Here is a 16,034-nt window from a genome sequence, read left to right as displayed (position 1 = left end):
CTGCTGGCTCAGCATCTCTCAGCAAGTACAGCCCCCACCAGCAAGAAACAAGCACATGGTAGCTGCTTGGCAGTCAGCTCTGCTCCTCCCAGTGCCCACAGCAGCCCTGGTTCCACACAGCCTCTGGCAACACCTGCGTGCCCCCCAACTGAGGCATCTCTGTCTGCTCCCGGAGCTGAAAGGCGGGGAAAGCCTCAGCCCTGCTGCTGGGTCCAAGAAAAAGTAAAGGCTCACTGGAGTGAATTTTCTCTCCATTCTCCCATGTATTTTCCATCTCTCCAGTGCTGGCTGCTCAAAGGTGGGCTTTCACCCCCTTCAGAGGGGATGCTGGTATGTACAATGTCTGTGTTCAGCAATGTTTGTTCTGGACACGGCGTACGATCAGACTTTCCACAGGTGCTATAAACCCACTGGCCTCGGTTGGTCCAAAAAGCGGGACTTTAATTTAGTGATGGCAATTATCAGTTTTGCAGATTGTTTTGTATTTTGGTCCATGCTCAGGCATTGGACAATGCTTACCAGTATTAGCAAAAAGGTTTAGCAATACCTGTTCTTCCAAAACAAACTCTCTCCTGTCTCTAAGTCATCTATACCTCCCACTTATTCTCACTTAGCTCCTCCACAGTTTTTGTCAGCCAGGCTCCACCTTGCCCTTTCCATAGATCTCTCTCACTCTTGCAAAGCATTCCTGCTACACCGCAAGAAACACATGGCAGTCGTGGTCTTTGTTCAAGGGCTGACGCCACTCTAGGTCCCAAAGAGGCTGGAAGTGATGCTGGGAAGTCACCATCTTCCCTGCAGGAGTGTTCCCACCCCAGCGCTCACAGCAGGCTTGAAGCTCCCCTTAGATCAATTTGAGAAGTAAAGTGGGATCTAATATCCCACCCCACAACCACCACCATCTGTAGATGTCTCCACACAACTGCCTTCCCTTCTTCCCTGGAACCAGTAAAGACCATCTGGGGAGTGAAAGCATCCCCCCATAGCAGGATAAGCCACATGCCCAGCTGAGGACAAGGCACTCGGGTCTGCAGCTGTAGCTCCTGGGTTTAGGCCTCTCAAGGACCCTGTAAAGCTGGTACAGGTGCCTGTCATGCTCATGACTGGTCTTGATGGCAATTACCTAGCCCTGAAACTCCCAGGATTTCACTGGGTGTCATTGCATAGGGGAGGTGATGAGCAAGGCAGAGAGGGCTACAGCAGGTAGTTATGGACTAGAAATCCATTGGGGTTTCCCCACGCAGGCTCGAACACTGCCAACTATGGGGCGCACTCCTCTTTTGGGCCGCCTGCAACTGACCACACTGCAGCTGTGCCCCTCAGCTCCACAGACACAGTCCCTCCAGCTGGACAGGGCACCCAGAGACACAACTAAACCCCCTTGTGTACCGCACTTGTTCTTTCCTCCATCTAGAAATGCCTGCATGGATGGGGAATTCTTCTCCCAGTTTACAAAGTAGGCAGGTTGAGGGAAGAGAAAGAGCCAGTAAGAAGTCCAGTTTTGTTGGTGTTAAGCAGAACTTAAGAGTCTGACCTTACCATACATCCCAAGCAGCACATACCAGCCGTCTTCTCTACACCTGAAACTACAGCACCTCATGTCCAAAGATGGCTTGGAAAACATGGCCCTCATTGCTAACAAAGAAGAGAAGACACCTCATGGATTAGAGACTGTGCCAGCACTCACAAAATTACCCTCAATTCAGGTCTTACAAAGTCAGATTGGTGTGGAGAAGCAGGCAAGCTTTTATCTCCTCTGTCTGTTTGCTGCATGCTCTGGCCTGTGGAAGGGAGAGGGAACCAGAAGACAGAGCACAAAGATGCAGGCCTCAGCACTACCACTTCATGCCTTGTCCTCGCCAACAGGACCTACCAGCTCAGCCAGCTCAGAGCCTTCCTAGAACATCTCCCAGCCTGGTGAGCATCCAGTTGGGCTGGGCCAGCCCTGCCCAGTGGGGATTGGAAGCCACCTCCACTCCAGTAGTGTTGGGCAGGACAGGCATGGCTCCAGACACAAAGAGAAGGCATTTCTCTGGCTCTCTGGTGCGCTGTGTGGTGGAGAGGGCAGTTCTCAACTGTCAGGGAGCAGCTAGGACAGGGCTGCACCAAAAGCAGGACAAGCCAGGAGCTACATGGGAGCACAGCACAGCAGGGGCAAGGGAAGGCACTCGTAGCTGATGTGAAAGGCAAGGGACTAACTGCTATGCTATTTTTTACAATGAGGATGGTGGAGCACTGGAACAGGTTGCCCAGAGAGGTGGTGGATGTCCCATCCCTGGAAACATTCAAGGTCAGGTGGACAGGACTCTGAGCAACCTGATCTGGCTGGAGATGTCCCTGCTCCTTACAGAGCTGTTGGACTAGATGACCTTTAAAGGTCCCTTCCAACTCTAACTATTCTATGATTCTATGATTGGAGCAAAGGACTTCCAGTGGTCCCTTCCAACAATTATTCTGAGTGCACTGAGTCTCACGGGCCCTTGATCAGCCACCAAAAGGCAACACCTTGGAAGGCAGCAATGGCACCAGATTGCACAGAAGTATCAGTTGTTTCAGGAGTGGTCCTAAAATGTATGGAAACAGCTGAGAGGTAAGTGGCACTTTTAGAGGAATGAGGCTGTGAGCTCTGGTATCCCTTGCATGCCTGAGGCTGTGGCACCATGTCCACAGCAGGGTGACTCATGTTTGCCTGGAGTTCAGGGTTTTTCCCAGCTCTCCCACATCACTATGACTCCCAGGTGCTCTGGGCAACTGAACCAATGTCCCTTTATAATTTGAAATGCATGGAATTGGCCACCCCATCCCTGACCCAGGAAAGAGAGCTATGACCTTTTGTCTCCCTGCCCAGATCCTGTCCTCAAAAGCAGGCTATCCAGGCCTTTGGCCTCTGGGATGAGCTTGCTCAGCAAAGCAGGTCAATTTGCGTGTGACTCTGTTTCAGAGAAGGATGTGGGCATCTCTTTGATCACCCTCCTACGCCTCAATCTGCTTGTTTCCAGTAAACTTCCACTTCCCAAGCTGAGTCCACATCTCTGGTTGGAAGAAGTGTGAGGACCCGATCAAGTCATCAAGAGACATGGCAATGGAGATTCCATGGAGAGGTCACGTGAAAGAGATCTGCTTGACGATCTTTTCTACTCTTCATTATTATGAATCTGCCTTCATTCCCTGGGCTCATGTGCAGAAAAAGTAGGATGTGACAGAGCCTGATAAGCATAAGCAAGGTCCTTGTGGCTGTCAGTCCTACCTGCAAGGTGCTTCCCCCGGCCGACAATGGTTGCTCCTTACTACTGGGTTTTGCCACATGCCTGGAGGAGCGAGTCTCTTCATCACCTCCTGTGTGCCTGCAATGATTTGCAGGGAGAGACATCTTTCAGGATTAGCCTGATTCCCTAGACTGAAAACACTTGAGAGCTGGCTTGAGGTGTCTTTCATGGCACCTAGAATTAGATGGGTTTTAAAAGTGGGACAAAACCACCGAGCTTAGAATAAGAGAGAAAAGTGGTTGTTCCTGATGTGTTGTAACACAGACCATATGAAAACTTTTATTCAACCCAATTAACAAGGAAGGCACGAATAAATACATTTATTGTCACCCCTTTACTGCACAGAGTATTTTCCCTAGGACAGTGCCTTGAGATTGTCTCATGAGCAGGAAACCTTTGCAAAACAGCCCTGTCCCCTATGGATAATCTCCACCCACCGAAAAACACAAAAAAGGAACATTACGTCTGAGGCTCTAATTATTATTTGCATGGGGTGAATCAAAGGGTTTTATTTAAAATGAGAACAGCTGCAAAGAACGATACAGTCACAGAAAACACAGTTGGAAGTCAGTTGCATGTGTGTAGTTCAGTGTCCACTATTAAAAACCACCTAGTTCTAGATTAGATATGAATGAGTTCTTAGTGTGCTCCGTGGCACCATGGAGAGCACAAGATCTAGATGCGTGCATGGAATGCCACCTGCTCTGCATTTCACTTACACGCCAGTGACTAGAAGCCCCTTCTGGCCAGAAGGGCTGGGAGGAAGAGGAGTGAGTCTATTCCAGCTCAGCTTTCACTGCAAATTCCAGAGCTTCCACTCCTAATCCTGATATTTACTTCCCATCCACCTCCAGTCATTACCTCATAACTCTGGGATCTTCTCACCACTGCTAGCACCCTCAGTACCATCTGCTGGTGGTCTAATTGTGGGCCTGGGAGGCTCAGCTGTGAGACTCCCTGGCTGGTAGGGTGGGGACCAGGCCTCAAGGCCCTGCTCAGGTGAAAGTGTTCCTATTTGGTGGATACATGGTTGGAGTCCATCATGTCGAAAGGTCCTTTCCAACTGAAGCTGTTTCATGAAAGCAGAGGAGAGGGATTGTTGCCCTTCCCTTGGCACTGCAGAGGCCACATCTGGATTGGTGTTCCTTATTTTGAGTCCCTAGGGACAAGAGAGCTGGTGATAATCTCTCACAGAGAGAGGTACTGGCAGAGGACCAGGCACAATGAAAGAGATGGAGCACAGGACGTATGGGGTGAGGATGAGGGCACTAGGTTTGCACAATCTCACTGAGATGAGCAAGGTAGGGAGGGATGGGGGGATGAAACGGCTGCCTCCCACCGGCTACAGGAGGTTATGGAAAGGCTGGAGCCAGACTCTCCTGAGAGGAGAGTCCACCTTAGGACTACCACCTTAGGCCCCCCCTCACTAACAAAACCACGACAGAGGTGCACTGCAAAAGGGTAAGAGGCAACACTCACAAGTTGCAAGAAGGCTCATGCCAGGTGTCTTTGTGGGAAAAGAAGTGACAGGGTCGCAGTGCAGCCCTGGAAGAGCTGCTCAAGAGACAGTGAGCTCTCTGACAGTGGCAGTGTTCAGAAGTCAAGGGGCCTGGAGTTACCTGCTGAGGCTGCTGAGGTACTAGGGAAGTTTTGTCTGTCAAAGCAGTGGATTGGCTCAAAGGACCTCCAGGTGTCTCTCCATAACTTAATTTTCCTGTGGTGCACTGTGTTGCATGTAGACACTGCCAGGACCCAGCTAGGAGCATATGGCTTGGTGAGAGTGGCTACAGGCAAAGACAGTAGGTGTCTAGGAGGTCCCATGGTGTAATGGTGAGCACTCTGGACTCTGAATCCAGTGATCTGAGTTCAAGTCGCAGTGGGACCTTCACCTTTTGGCTCTCTCAGGACTTTCCTCAGCATACTCACACCTTATCCCTTTGCCTCGCTCTTGTGTCACTTATTTAATGCACTTGGATCTTCCTTACTTTCCTGTGTTCCCAACTCTGGGACTGACAGGAGTGCCCCTTCTCCTTCCCTCTCCTGGCTGAGGGGGTCCAGCAGTGGCTCAGAGAATCACACAACAGCTGAGGTGGAGATCACATAGTCCAAGCCTGGCTCAAAGCAGGGCAAAGTAGAGGAGGTTTTTCAATAGCCTTCTCTGGTTGGATGTTGGAAATCTCCAAAGATGGAAAATCTAGTTTCCCTGGGAAACTACTTCCCATTTTGACTACCCTCACAGGGTTCTTGTGTTTGGCGTTACTTGTATCTCCATGTCTGTCCATTGCATCTTGCTCTCTCAGGTTCTGAGAGGCTTTTCTTTCTTTGCTTGCTTGTTTATTTTGATTGTCTAATATCACTTCAGGGAGCTCCACCCACAACAGCAATGTTCCATTTGAGGTTCTAATTGATGGCACGGGAGAGGGCTGAATGTCCCTCTTCCTTGCAGAGCAGGTGGTTAACTGAAGGAGAAGGAGAAAAAACATCCTGAGTCTCCAGCTATGCTGCACAAAGTCTTTAATAAGAAGGAGTAAATACAGTAGTACAGAACAGACATAAAAGAAACACATCTGGAGGGTTCAGGGAGGCCCAGAGAATGATCCATTTCTCAAGGACAAGCTCCACACAAAGTGCTTGCCTTTTGCCATACTGCTCTCCCTCTTGGCAATCCCAGACCAACAAGAACAGTCCCTAACTCCAGCACCCTCCCCTCATCAGCAGGAGATTCAGCAAAGCAGAAGACAAAAAGTCCTTTCCTGAGGAGCTCAGAGCAAAGCAGAGCCAGAGGAGGCACAGCGAGATCTGCCGTGCAGAGAGGAGCAGTGGGCACAGGTCCCTCCTGTCGGGTGGGATGAGGACCCCCGGCCTGTCTGGAAGCCCTGGCCACGTCCCTGCTCCTGCAGTATCCCTGTCCTCCTTCCTGCTCCAAAGGAGATGATCTGCCAGCTTCAGCAGTTCAGAGTGCAGCGGGGAGGACGCAGACACAGCCCTGATCCCCCCAGACCAAGGGAGCCCCCAGAAGAGATGGGAACCCCCCCAGAACTGAGGGAGCTCCCAACAGCAGCTGACAGAGAGGATCCCACGGCTGTGCTCTGAGGGAAAGAGGTGAGGATGGGCCCTGGCAGGGTCACCACCACCGGGGAGGCCTCGATGAACACCGCTGAGTCAGCGCAGCGGGCGACACAGGGCTCACTGCAGCTGCTGGCAAGTGGGGTTGGGCCAGAGGTGCCACAGGTCTGTGGGACACAGGGTCTGAAGCAAGACATCTCTGCGTGAGGGAGGCAAAGCTGAAACACAGAGCAGATAGGAAACACACATTCCCATGTCAGACTGTCTTTCTTTTCCACAACTGTCTCTGCAGATACACCTTGCTGCCCTCCATCTCCATTTCTAGATTTATGTCCACAAAACGGCCAGCTGCTGATCTTGCTAACATGCAGAACAGGCGTTGCATCTCACTTTAAGGCTGGATTTGAGTGACGAGGAGCAAAGATCTGCCTGACTGGCTGCTGGTTCCCTCACGACCTCCTCCTGCATTTCCCAGTGCAATAGTATGAATGAAGACTGATGCAATGATCCCGACACACATAGGCTGGGTTGAACAGGTGTCTCAGAAGCCAGCTTGGAAAAACACACCCTGTGCATGCAGCTCCCATGGATCTCAGTGTGCCCTCCGAGTTGCACAGCACAGGAAGAGTAACGCACTTTTGGGACAGACCAAACCCTGTGGGTTTAAAGCACCTGTGGAAAGAGTGATCATACTCCACATCCAGGACAAACATTCCTGCCTTGAAGAAGGCACTGGGTGCACTTGACCATTTTGTTATAGACCATCTGCCTAAGGTAGGAATTCTGTTGGGCAGATCTCCCTGCAGCTGAGCCCCACTGAGCCCCTTCTGCTTCAACCATCCTCCATCTTCCCTGCTCTCCCCAGTCACCTCTGCAAAAAAGAAAGCGGTCAGAGCCCTTAAGCTGTCCTATTGCAGGACCAAGCTGAGACAGCCCAAGTATCAACTGCAGTACCACCATGACAGCAGTTCAGCCCACAGAGAGATGGAGCGCACTCAGACTCACCTCGTTCCACAAGGAAAGGGAGACAGGAGAGGAGGATGCAGAGCCTGGAGCAGCGCAGGCTTTTATGCTGCATCCCAGAGCCCTGGGGCACCTCAAACATTCCTTGCTCATGAAGCATCTAAACACCTAGGAGTTGCCACTTACTGAGACCTGGTGATTAAGCTCTTGCCTCTTTCACCTGAAATGTTTTACTCCTGGTGCATACCATCTATCATCAATAGAATTAATTTGTGTCCATGGCTGCCTAGATCTATTTGCTTTCCATCACATGGATCATGTTAGTTTCATCATCGCCTTCACATTGACCCTGGCTCCCAGTCATGGTGAAATTCAGCGATGAGGGACACCTCAAGTCAGCTCTCAAGTGCTTTCTGTGCATGGCCTCACACTAAGAGACATCTCTCTCCCAGCGAGTCATCGCAGGCTCACAGGAGATGGTTGGAGAAGAGACGTGCCTCTGCAGCAATGTGGGAAAGCTCAACAGCAAGGAACAACCATTGTGGGCTTGCAGGAGGCCCCTTGAAGGCCGGAGTGAGGGCCAGGAGGACCTTGCTTATGCTCATGAGGCTCTGCCACAGCCTCTTTTTTTTCTGTGAAGGCAGGGAATGAAGGCAGATTCATAATGATGAAGAGTATGTCAGAGAGTACAACAAGTATCACCCAACTGATCACTCCCTGGGATCACCATAGCCACGTGCCTTGAAAATTCCAGCAAGCCTTCACGATTCTTCCACTCAGGGCTCTGGTCTCTGCTTGTAAAGTGGAGAACCTGTTGTAAGCAAATAAATCAAAGCATGGAGGGGACATCAAAGGGATGCCTGTGTGGTTCCCACAAAGGAACTCAGACCTCTTTTGCTCACCAACTTCATCCCAGAGACCAAAGGCCTGTATGGGCTGCGTTTGAGGAGAGGCAGAGGGCAGGGAGCCAAAAGGTCATGCCTTTCTTTACTGGGTCAGGGATGGTGTGGTCCATTCCATGCATTTCAGATTTCAAAGGGACACGGAATCACTCTCCCAGAGCACCTGGGACTCATTGTGATGTGGAAGAGTTGGGAAAAACCCTGAACTCCAGGCAAACATGAGTCACCCTGCTGTGGACATGGTGCCACAGCCTCAGGCATGCCAGGGACACCAGCTCTCATAGCTTTGTCTGTTTTCTTCAAGGGCATTTCCACACAGTGCAGCAATGATTCCTGAAACAACTGATACTTCTGTGTAATCTCTTGCTACTCCTTCCTTCCAAGGCATTGCTCTTTGGTGACTGCTCAAGGGCTCGCATTACTACATGCACTCCAGAATAATGACGGTTATAAAGAACTTCTGGAGATGCTCTGGGATGTCCTCCTGCTCTGAGCAGACCAACCTTCCCAGTTACCTCAGGAAGCTCTGGGCCTTGTCCCCTTGACTTCTGAACATTTCAGCTAACAGAGAGGTCAGTGTCTTTTGTGCAGCTCTTCCAGGGCTGCACTAAACCCTCTGTGGGATGGAGGTTTGTGCAGCCTTGCAGAGTTGAACATGGTAGGGAACAGAGGATGGAACTGCTGCCTCCCACCAGCTACAGGAGGTTATGGAAAGGCTGGAGCCAGACTCTCCTGAGAGGTGCACTGCAAAAGGGTAAGAGGCAACACTAACAAGTTGCAAGAAGGCTCATGCCAGGTGTCTTTGTGGGAAAAGAAGTGACAGTGTCTCAGTGCAGCCCTGGAAGAGCTGCTCAAGAGACAGTGAGCTCTCTGACAGTGGCTGTGTTCAGAAGTCAAGAGGACGACGACAAGAGCATCCTGAGGTATTGGGGAAGCTTGATCTGCTTGGAGCAGTGAATGGTCCCAGAGGACCTGCAGAGGTCCATTCCAACCTTCATTATTCTGGGGTACTCTGAGTCACATGAGCCCTAGAGCAGCCACCAAAAGGCAATGCCTTGGAAGGCAGCAAAGAGAGGGGATTGCATAGAAGCACCAGTTGTTCCAGGAATGGTGCTAAATCATGTGGAAATGACCTTGAGGAAAGCGGCACTTTGGGACTCCGAGCTCTGGTATCCATGGCACGCCTGAGGCTGGGCCACCATGTCCACTGAAGTCCACAGCAGTACAATGACTCATGTTTGCCTAGAGTTCAGGGTTTTTCCCAACTCTTCCACATCACGATGACTCCCAGATGCTTTGAGACACTGATCCAGTGTCCCTCTGTAGATTTACATGTGTGGAATGGGCCACCCCATCCCTGACCCAGAAAAAAAGAGCTGTGAGCTTTTGTCTCCCTGCCCTGAGTCTCTCCTCAAAAGCAGGCCATCCAGGCTTCTGGCCTCTGGGATGATCTTGCTGAGCAAAACGGGTCAATTGGGAGGTAGTTCTCTTTCAGGGAAGAAAACAGGCATTTCTTTGATCACAAAACCAGGCTCTGGTAGAGCCTGCTGAGCATAAGCAAGGTCCTTTTGTCTGTCACTCCTGCCCAAAGAGGTTTTCTCTCCAGCACACCATGGACTTTCCTTGCCGTTCAGCTTTGCCATATAGATGGTGAGATGTGTCTCTTCTTGCATGTGTGAAAATGCAGTCTCGATGATCTGTCTGTGCCTACCCACAGTCTCTTGAGTGCCTACAATGACCCATTGGAGACACGTCTCTTGGGGTTTGCCTGATTGCCTATGCTGACAGCACTTGAGAGTTGACTTGAGGTGTCCCTCATAGCTGCATTTGACTGTGACAGGTGGCCATGCTCACCATGAAGAGGGAAAAGAGACAAAGGCAATCCATGTGACTCAAACCCACTTAAAACCTCCTTGTACACTAGGCTGGTACTTCTGTGTTGTCCATACAGTGAGTAAAATTATACATACAGGGAGTAAAACATTTCAGGTGAAAGAGACAAGAGCTTAATCACCAGGTCTTGGCAAATGGCAGCTCCTAGGTGTTTAGATGCTTCATGAACAAGGAATGCTCGTGGCCCCCCAGGGCTCTGGGATGCAGCATAAAAGCCTGCGCTGCTCCAGGCTCTGCATCTTCCTCTCCTGCCTCCCTTTCCTTGAGGAACGAGGTGAGTCTGAGTGCGCTCCATCTCTCTGTGGGCTGAACTGCTGTCATGGTGGTACTGCAGTTGATACTTGGGCTGTCTCAGCTTGGTCCTGCAATGGAAATATTCCAGAGTTGTGTCCTCGTTTCTCTTTTGATGGGATGAGGCTGGCTGGGGAGAGCTGGGAAAACGGGGGTTAGTTCTAAGCAGATATGGATCAGTGGGGCTGAGCTGCAGGGAGGTCTGCCCAAGAGAATTTCTGCCTTTAGCAGAAGGTCTTTAACCAAATGGCTATGCTTATGCAGTGCCTTCTTCATTGCAGCAATGTTTGAGGTGGCATGAACAGTCTACCCACAGGTGCTTAAAACTCACTGGGCTGGGTCCTGTCCTAAAAGTGGGTTAGTCTTCCTGTGCCATGCAACTCAGAGGGTACGATGAGGGCCACGGGAGCTGCAGGCACAGCCTGTGTTTTAAAAACAAAGCGTGTCCAAGGAGACAGCAGAGGAAAAGAAAGACAAACTGATATTGAGGTTCATGCTCCATACCTGCTCTGTGTTTCAGCTTTGCCTCCCTCACGCAGAGATGTCTTGCTTCAGACCCTGTGTCCCACAGACCTGTGGCACCTCTGGCCCAACCCCACTTGCCAGCAGCTGCAGTGAGCCCTGTGTCGCCCGCTGCGCTGACTCAGCGGTGTTCATCGAGGCCTCCCCGGTGGTGGTGACCCTGCCGGGGCCCATCCTCACCTCTTTCCCTCAGAGCACAGCCGTGGGATCCTCTCTGTCAGCTGCTGTTGGGAGCTCCCTCAGTTCTGGGGGGGTTCCCATCTCTTCTGGGGGCTCCCTTGGTCTGGGGGGATCAGGACTGTGTCTGCGTCCTCCCCGCTGCACTCTGAACTGCTGAAGCTGGCAGATCATCTCACAGGGATGCTGCAGGAGCAGGAACGTGGCCAGGGCTTCCAGACAGGCTGGTGTCCTCATCCCACCCGACAGGAAGGTCCTGTGCCCACTGCTCCTCTCTGCACGGCAGATCTCGCTGTGCCTCCTCTGGCTCTGCTTTGCTCTGAGCTCCTCAGGAAAGGACTTCTTGTCTTCTGCTTTGCTGAATCTCCTGCTGATGAGGGGAGGGTGCTGGAGTTAGGGACTGTTCTTGTTGGTCTGGGATTGCCACCAGGGAGAGCAGTATGGGAAAAGGCAAGCGCTTTGTGTGGAGCTTGTCCCTGGGAAATGGATCAGTCTCTGGGCCTCCCTGAATCCTGCAGATGTGATTCTTTTTCTCTGTTCTATGTCATTGCATTTGCACCTTCTCATTAAAGACTTTGTGCAGCATAGCTGCAGACTCGGGATGGTTTTTCTCCTCCTCCCTCAGCCATCTGCTCTGCAAGGCAAGGCTCTGGCTTCTGCCCTGAGCCCACTGTCAGTTGAGGGCGGAGGTTCAACACACCAAAAATCTACGGCGTTCTTTTGAGCAGGAGAGGCTGCCAACAGAAGGAGTAAGGAATCCTGGAGCCAGGGTTTCATTTCCAAAGGCCTCCTCCAAGCAGGGCTAGCCCCAAAGCTGGAGCAGGCTGCTCCATGCCGGAGCCCCACTGGCAGTTGACTGTGATACCCAGGCACAGAGAATCCTAAAGGTCTCTGGGCACCTGCTCCAGTGCTTCAAGACACCCTGAGAATGGTTGAATGGTGCAAAGCAGCCCCTGCAGTGTGCTTTTGCCTAGCAGGGTCTTGCGAAAAGCCAGGCATGTGTCTGTTGGGCTAGCAGGTGCCCAGAGGCCTGGCCCTGAGGCAGGGCTGCAGGGGAGCAGTCAAGGGGAGAGGGTGGCCCGGGCCATGGGAGCGGAGACTGGTGAGGGAATCTTAGATTTGGAGCAGCAGAGGCAAGGCAGTGTGGAGATGAGCTGAAGAAAAGCTTGTCTGCGTTGGCCAGGAATCGAACCCGGGTCAACTGCTTGGAAAGTTGACTCCTTCCAGCTCCCTGCACATGGACATGACCTCAGCCTCTGAAGCTGCCTGTCTTCTCATGCCAGTCTCACCTGTTCCCTAGGGAACATCAAGATGCACAAGCCACAAACTGAGGGCTGAGGGAACAGGAGGCCTGTTCACAGAGACCTAGATCACTGCAGGGGAAAACTTGCTGGCATGAGGCAGCAGGTGCCAGCAGCAGGGCAAGAAAAGGCAACTAGCAGAGGATGGTTTCGATCCATCAACCTCTGGGTTATGGGCCCAGCACGCTTCCGCTGCGCCACTCTGCTCTGCACAATGTCTATCCAAACACCTCCCCCAGCCTGGACTCACCCTCCCTCACACTCACACCACCACCGCTTCTGCCCACCCCGCTGCCGCTTCCTCTACCCTCTGCCCTCACACGCACAACAAAAATCTCTCCCTGGAAACGTCACGGACACTGCGCCTGGACGCAGAAACACAACGCCCTTGCTTTGCCCTTCTCCACACATCTCCTCCCCTCAACCCTGCATGGACACTTGCTCTCTCACCACCCCACCTGCCTCTGCAGGTGCTCAACACACCCACACCCATGGGGCAGCCATGTGGCTCTGCAGCCCACACAGCACCTGCTCTCCAGACACATCATCAGGGCTGCAACCCTGCCTGCAAACCCACCTCCCAGGGCTTGCAGCACGCTGCTGGGCTGCAAGGGCCTTGCCCTGCCCGTGCTGGGCTCTGCTCCCCACAGCTCCCAGCTTCTCTGTGCTCCTGCCGCTGCCCTGCCTGTGCTGCTGGGCCTGTTCTACTTGGCATGTCAGGGGAGATCAGCCTCTTCACTTCTGCTCAACAACCAACAACACAGGAGCTCTTTTCATGGCCCATACTCAGCACTGGTCCTTTCTCTTCCCCGCACTTGCTCAATTTGGGGATAAGAGCAAGAAATCCCGTTCATTTCAGAGGGAGGTGGTGGGGCCAGGACAAGTGCTGGAGGCCAGGGGGTTTTGCTGTCTCCCTGGGCAGCAGGCAGAGTGTGGAGCTGAGGGGCACAGCTGCAGCGTGGTCAGTTGCAGGCCACCCAAAAGAGGAGTGCGCCCCGTAGTTGGCAGGATTCGAACCTGCGCGGGGAAACCCCAATGGATTTCTAGTCCATCGCCTTCACCACTCGGCCACAACTACCTGCTCCAGCCCTCTCTGCCCTGCTCATCACCTGCCCTGTGCAAGGACACGTGGCTCCCAGGGAGCTCCAGGGCAATGCTTCACTCCAAGCCCTGCATTTGGGACTTGCACTCACCATGACAGCTGCCTCCTGACAGGCTTCCAGGGACCTTGAGAAGCCCAAGGGAGGGAGACTGGAGTGCTTTTATGGGGGAATAGCTATGTCCTCATATGTCTATTCTAACGCTGGTAAGCAGTGTCCAATGCCTGAGCATGGACCAAAATACCGAAACACCTGCAAGATCGATCATTTCCATCACCTCTGAATGCAGCTCCAGTTCCTTTTTGGCTCTGAGGCAGGAAAATGTCATTAATGAGTCTGTATGGAGGTGGTACATCTGGCAGGGCCTCTCTGCAGGCAGAGCAAGGGTGGCAAAAGAAAGTCTTTAAGAAGAAGAGGAAAATGAAATTACATGCAACAGACATAAAAGAAACACATCTGGAGGGTTCAGGGTGGCACAGAATATGGCCCATTTCCCAAAGACAAGCTGCACACAAAGCGCTTTTCCCATTTTGGTGAATCAGTGGCAATCCCAAACCACCAAGAGCAGTGCCCTGGAGCTCCCTGGGAGCCAGGTGTCCTTGCACAGGGCAGGTGATGGCAGGGCAGAGAGGGCTGGAGCAGGTAGTTGTGGCCGAGTGGTGAAGGCGATGGACTAGAAATCCATTGGAGTTTCCCCGCGCAGGTTCGAATCCTGCCAACTACGGGGCGCACTCCTCTTTTGGGTGGCCTGCAACTGACCACGCTGCAGCTGTGCCCCTCAGCTCCACACTCTGCCTGCTGCCCAGGGAGACAGCAAAACCCCCTGGCCTCCAGCACTTGTCCTGGCCCCACCACCTCCCTCTGAAATGAACGGGATTTCTTGTTCTTATCCCCAAATTGAGCAAGTGGGGGGAAGAGAAAGGACTAGTGCTGAGTATGGGCCATGAAAAGAGCTCCTGTGTTGTTGGTTGTTGAGCAGAAGTGAAGAGGCTGATCTCCCCTGACATGCCAAGCAGAACAGCCCCAGCAGCACGGGCAGGGCAGCAGCAGGAGCACAGAGAAGCTGGGAGCTGTGGGGAGCAGAGCCCAGCACGGGCAGGGCAAGGCCCTTGCAGCCCAGCAGCGTGCTGCAAGCCCTGGGAGGTGGGTTTGCAGGCAGGGTTGCAGCCCTGATGATGTGTCTGGAGAGCAGGTGCTGTGTGGGCTGCAGAGCCACATGGTTGCCCCATGGGTGTGAGTGTGTTGAGCACCTGCAGAGGCAGGTGGGGTGGTGAGAGAGCAAGTGTCCATGCAGGGTTGAGGGGAGGAGATGTGTGGAGAAGGGCAAAGCAAGGGCGTTGTGTTTCTGCGTCCAGGCGCAGTGTCCGTGAGGTTTCCAGGGAGAGATTTTTGTTGTGCGTGTGAGGGCAGAGGGTAGAGGAAGGGGCGGCGGGGTGGGCAGAAGCAGTGGTGGTGTGAATGTGAGGGAGGGTGAATCTGAGCTGGGGGAGGTGTTTGGATAGACATTGTGCAGAGCAGAGTGGCGCAGCGGAGGCGTGCTGGGCCCATAACCCAGAGGTTGCTGTATTGAAACCATCCTCTGCTAGTTGCCTTTTCTTGCCCTGCTGCTGGCACCTGCTGCCTCATGCCAGCAAGCTTTCCCCCGCAGTGATCTAGGTCTCTGTGCACCCCTGGCTGTGTGCCTCCTGTTCCCTCAGCCCTCAGTTTGTGGCTTGTGCATCTTGATGTTCCCTAGGGAACAGGTGAGACTGGCATGAGAAGACAGGCAGCTTCAGAGGCTGAGGTCATGTCCATGTGCAGGGAGCTGGAAGGAAGTGTCCATGCAGCCCAGGAAGTGCAGCAGCAGGAAGGACCAAAGCACAGGGTGCCTTGGTGGTATAGTGGTGAGCATAGCTGCTGTCCAAGCAGTTGACCCAGGTTCGCATTCCTGGCCAACGCAGACAAGCTTTTCTTCAGCTCCTCTCCACACCGCCTTGCTTCTGCTCCTCAAAACCAAACCTTCCCTCAGCGCTTTCCAATTCTCCGTGCCTGGGTATCACACTCAAGTGTCACTGGGACTCAGGCATGGAGCAGCTGACTGCAGCTTTGTGGCTAGCCCTGCTTGGAGCAGCTGTTTGCACTAGTGACCTCCTGAACCTCCTTGCTGCCTACCTCCTTCCACAAAGCAATAAATCCCAGAGGGAGCTCTGCCCTCCTTCCCTGGCACCATGGGCAGTAAGCCATCCTTTCCCCTACAGGAACTGGAGCTGAGCCATTGCTCAGCACTTGGTGGATCTGCTCTCCTTTTGCCGTGACTCTCCAGCCCCTTGCCCACACAGTGACTCCCTGGCTTCGGGCCCAGCCCTGCTCAGCCTTTCCAGCCCCGAGCAGGGAAGAAGGAAGCACCCTTGTTGCCCCACAAACCGTCCACGTGGCAGGATTGCAGGCCATGTTATTGGTCTTGCCATTTCCTGAGACTCTGGAGGGAATGGAGGAAGTCCTGCGAAAAGCAGATGTGTGCCTGGAGCCCACCCTCTCAAGGAGCTTGTTGGCATGTGCAGAGCCATATTTACT

General features: G+C 52.9%; 4 non-coding genes across 4 annotated transcripts; 2 read left to right on the top strand and 2 right to left on the bottom strand.

Moving 5' to 3' along the window:
- The first annotated feature begins 5,079 nt into the window (after positions 1–5,079).
- Positions 5,080–5,151, top strand: TRNAQ-CUG (transfer RNA glutamine (anticodon CUG)). The gene has a single exon. It is a non-coding gene; the product is annotated as a tRNA-Gln (tRNA).
- A 7,365-nt stretch (positions 5,152–12,516) lies between these two features.
- Positions 12,517–12,588, bottom strand: TRNAM-CAU (transfer RNA methionine (anticodon CAU)). The gene has a single exon. It is a non-coding gene; the product is annotated as a tRNA-Met (tRNA).
- A 789-nt stretch (positions 12,589–13,377) lies between these two features.
- Positions 13,378–13,459, bottom strand: TRNAS-AGA (transfer RNA serine (anticodon AGA)). Its single transcript has one exon. It is a non-coding gene; the product is annotated as a tRNA-Ser (tRNA).
- A 664-nt stretch (positions 13,460–14,123) lies between these two features.
- TRNAS-AGA (transfer RNA serine (anticodon AGA)) lies at positions 14,124–14,205 on the top strand. The gene has a single exon. It is a non-coding gene; the product is annotated as a tRNA-Ser (tRNA).
- The last annotated feature ends 1,829 nt before the right edge of the window (positions 14,206–16,034 follow it).

Source organism: Chlamydotis macqueenii, chromosome 12 (assembly GCF_036417535.1).
Source record: "Chlamydotis macqueenii isolate bChlMac1 chromosome 12, bChlMac1.mat, whole genome shotgun sequence".
Classification (NCBI taxonomy): Eukaryota; Metazoa; Chordata; class Aves; order Otidiformes; family Otididae; genus Chlamydotis; species Chlamydotis macqueenii.
The sequence above is the reverse complement of the archived record's forward strand: the minus strand, read 5'-3'. Positions and strand labels throughout refer to the sequence as shown.